Here is a 4517-nt window from a genome sequence, read left to right as displayed (position 1 = left end):
GAGGGATAGATTCATTATACTACATAGGCCAGATATGTTGTTGCTGTTTTTTGAAGACAGAGAATAGGATATAGATGACTGTTGGGCACGTAAAACAGTGCACCGCAGGGGCATTTGTCATTTTGTTGATTGTCCAACAACTTCTTTGCCTATTTTGGGGAATTCCTTTGTAGATGTATTTGTGCAGTATAGTGTCTAGATAAGCCAAAGTGGGAAAGTCCTTCTCTCTACCTTAGCTACTTGTTTTTTTAGGGTGGAGGGAAGGTTTGGGTTTTTTTTGTTTTTTTTTGTTTGTTTGTTTTTTGAGATGGAGTCTTGCTCTTGTCGCCCAGGCTGGAGTGTAGTGGTGCGATCTTGGCTTACTGCAACCTTCACCTCCCGGGTTCAAGTGATTCTCCTGCTTCAGCCTCCCAAGTAGCTGGGATTACAGGCGCACACCACCACACCTGGCTGATTTTTGTATTTTTAATAGAGAGGGAGTTTCATCATGTTAGCCAGGCTGGTCTCGAACTCCTGACCTCAGGTGATCCACCCGCCTCGACCTCCCAAAGTGCTGGGATTACAGGTGTGAGCCACCGCACCCGGCCAGCTACCTTGTTTGAAGGAGGTATCCTGAGCTGCTAATCCAATACTTCAGTTCGGCTACCTAGTTCCCTTTCTGCACCCCAACAGGGCAGACCAGCCCCGAGTGGTTTCCCAGGGCCCTGTGGCTGATGCCTGATGCAGGGTGAGTTGAGAGCACTTTGAGGACCCAGGACAAGAATCTCCTCCTTCCATGGCTACTCCGGCCTCAGCGCAGGTCCAGGGTGAGTTGCTGCCTTCCACTGGGTGAAGCTCTAAGGATGGTGTCCTTTTTTCTTGTCTTCCCCTCCCCAGAAAGCAGGAGATAAGCCACTCAAGTGCTGAGGGGCCCCGCAGGTAAGAAAGTGCTGGCCCTTCAGTTCCCCGACCCTCTGCCTTCACAAATGTTACCAGGGCCTGAAGCTGAACCCCTGTGGGGACAGAGAGATGCAGTCAAGTACAGGTTGTGGGGTCCCACAGACCTGGGTTTAAATCCCATTCCTGATAGTATGTCAAATCTCCAGTCTCTATATGATGGCAGAAAATTCAAGTGAAAAACAAAAAGTTGGCCGGGAGTGATGGCTCATGCCTTTAATCCCAGCACTTTGGGAGGCCAAGATGGATGGATCACCTGAGGTCAGGAGTTCAAGACCAGCCTGGCCAACATAATGAAACCCTGTCTCTACTAAAAATGCAAAAAATTAGCCGGGCATAGTGGCGGGCACCTGTAATCCCAGCTACTGGGGAGGCTGAGGCAGAAGAATTGCTTGAACCCAGGAAGCGGAGGTTGCAACGAGTGGAGATTGTAACATAGAGCTCCAGCCTGGGCAACAAGAGCAAAACTCTGTCTCAAAAAAAGAAAAAAAAGAGAAACAAAAACATAAAGTTTGGTGGGAATGTAAATTGGTATAGACACAATGGAAAACAATATGGCAGTTCCTCAAAAAATTAAAAATGTGATCCAGCCATTCCACTTCTGGGTATTTACCCAAAGGAACTGAAAGCAAGGTCTTGAACAGATATTTGCGCACCCTTGTTTATAGCAGCACTGTTTCACCATAGCTAAACTGTAGATCCAACCTGAGTGTCCATGGACGAACAAATGGATACACAAAGTGTAGTATATACATGTATACAATGGAATATTATTCAGCCTTAAAAAGGAAGGCCATTGGGACATATGTAACAACATGGATGAACCTTGAGGACATGATGCTAACAATGAGGTACTTAGAGTAGTCAAATTTATAGAGACAGAAAGTAGCATGGTGGTTGCAGGGACTGGGGGGTGGGGAGAATGGGAGCTAATGTTTAATGGAGACACAGCTTCAGTTTGGAAACATGAAAACAATTCTGGAGATGGATGGTGGTGATTGTTACAAAACGTAAATGTAGTTAATGCCACTGAAATGTATACTTAAAATGGTAAATTTTATATATATTTTACCACAATAAAAAAAAATGCGGGCTGAGTGCAGTGGCTTATACGTGTAATTCCAGCATTTTGGGAGGCCGAGGCAGGAGGATCACTTGAGCCTAGGAGTTTGAGACCAGCCAGGGCAACATAGCCAAATCGCATCTCTACAAAAAATAAAAATAAAAGGCTGGGCGCGGTGGCTCATGCCAGCACTTTGGGAAGCCGAGGCAGGTGGATCAGGTCAGGAGATCGAGACCATCCTGGCTAACACAGTGAAAACCCATCTCTACTAAAAATACAAAAATTAGCCAAGCATGGTGGCATGCGCCTGTAATCCCAGCTACTCGGGAGGCTGAGGGAGGAGAATCGCTTGAACCCAGGAGGTGGAGGTTGTAGTGAGCCGAGATCGTGCCACTGTACTCCAGCCTGGGCGACAGAGCCAGACTCTGTATAATAATAATAATAATAATAATAATAATAAAATAAGGCTGGGCACAGTGACTCACGCCCATAATCCCAGCACTTTGGGAGGCCAAGGTGGGCAGATCACCTGAGGTCAGGAGTTCGAGACCAACAAGATGAAATTCTGTCTCTACTAAAAACACAAAAATTGGCCTACAAAAATCAGCTAGGCACCGGGCGTGGTGGCTCACACCTGTAATCCCAGCACTTTGGGAGGCTGAGGCAGGAGGATCACAACATGGCCAAGATGGTGAAACCCCATCTCTACTAAAATACAAAAAATTAGCTGGGCGTGGTGGTGCACGCCTGTAGTCTCAACTACTCGGGAGGCTGAGGCAGGGGAATCGCTTGAACCCGGGAGGCAGAGATTGCAGTGAGCTGAGATCGTGCCACTGCAGTGAGCTGAGATCGTGCCACTGCACTCTAGCCTGGGCGACAGAGCGAGACTCCGTCTTGAAATAAATAAATAAACAATAATAAAATGTCCAGAAATAATAAGAAAAAAATGCGTTCACACACACACACACACACACACACACACACACACACACACACACACTGTGTAATGTTTGTGAAAGGCTGGGAGAGTGGTGGGTGTCTGGGATTCCAAGGTCACACAGGTAGAAAAGAACTGGCTGAGGGTGGAAGAAGGGGCCACCGGGCCCCACCTTAGGCCACTCCCCTCCTCTCTGTCCCCACCATCCTCACCTGGTCCAGTCCTCCTGCTCGTGCCTGCCCTGGCCACCTCCATCCCCGACATGGCGTGGGTGATGTCCTTCCTCAGGTCTAGATCTGACCACCTATCTCTTCTGCTTTCACGTCCTTCAGCAGCACCCCATCACCTCAGCATCAGCCTGGCCAGAGAAACTCTTCCCTGCTGACGCCAGCCTGTGTTCCAGCTTCACAGTCCCACCCTTCCCAGTTCCTTCCTTCATCACACACTGCAACCATTTGTAACACCTTTCCTGGACGGGCATGGTGGCTCATGCCTATAATACCAGCACTTCGGGAGGCCAAGGCGGGTGGATCAACTGAGGTCAGGAGTTCAAGACCAGCCTGGCCAACATGGTGAAACCCCATCTCTACTCAAAATACAAAAAATTGGCCGGGCGCAGTGGCAGGCATCTGTAATCCCAGCTACTCAGGAGGCTGAGGCAGAAGAATTGCTTGAATCCGGGAAGTGGAGGTTGCAGTGAGCCGAGATTGTGCCACTGCACTCTAGCCCAGGTGACACTCTGTCACACACAAAAAAATAAACAAATAAACAACAAAACAAAAAATTAGCCAGGCGTGGTGATGTGCACCTGTAATCCCAGCTACTTGGGAGGCTGAGGCAGGAGAATAGCTTGAACCCAGGAGGCAGAGGTTAGTTAGCTGAGATTGTGCCATTGCACTCCAGCCTGAGCAACAGAGTGAGACTCTGTCTCAAAAGAAAAAAACAAAACAACAACAACGAAAACCCTTCCCTGTGGCTAGTATAAATGTTATCCCTAGTTTTCTCAATAACCCTGTGAGGTAGCTATCAGTGGCTCCATTTTTTTTTTTTTTTTTTTTTTGAGGTAGAGTCTCACTCTGTCACCAAGGCTGGAGTGGAGTGGCGCAATCTCGGCTCACTGCAACCTCCAGCTCCCGGGTTCAAGTGATTCTCCTGCCTCAGCCTCCCTAGCAGCTGGGACTACAGGCACGTGCCACCACGCCCAGCTAATTTTTGTATTTTTAGTAGAGACGGGATTTCACCATGTTGGCCAGGATGGTCTCGATCTCCTGATCTCGTGATCTGCCCACCTTGGCCTCCCAAAGTGCTGGGGTTACAGGTGTGAGCCACCGTGCCTGGCCTGCTCCATTTTAGAGATGGGGAAACTGCGTCTCAGGCTAGGTGCAACTCGGAGGTCCACGCTCGTTTGCTGTGTGGTGGCTGCTCTGTCTTCACTCTGGTTCCTCAGTGCCTGTGCTTACATATGAGTTATCTGGCTGGTAGCTCCGATTTGGCTCAGAATCATATCTGATCACATTAATGAGCCCTGACACCCCCGACCTCCCTGCTAGGCATTCCTGATCACATTGTTTTCTTCGTAGC

The sequence above is a fragment of the Nomascus leucogenys genome, chromosome 4 (assembly GCF_006542625.1).
Source record: "Nomascus leucogenys isolate Asia chromosome 4, Asia_NLE_v1, whole genome shotgun sequence".
Taxonomy (NCBI): domain Eukaryota; kingdom Metazoa; phylum Chordata; class Mammalia; order Primates; family Hylobatidae; genus Nomascus; species Nomascus leucogenys.
The sequence above is the reverse complement of the archived record's forward strand: the minus strand, read 5'-3'. Positions refer to the sequence as shown.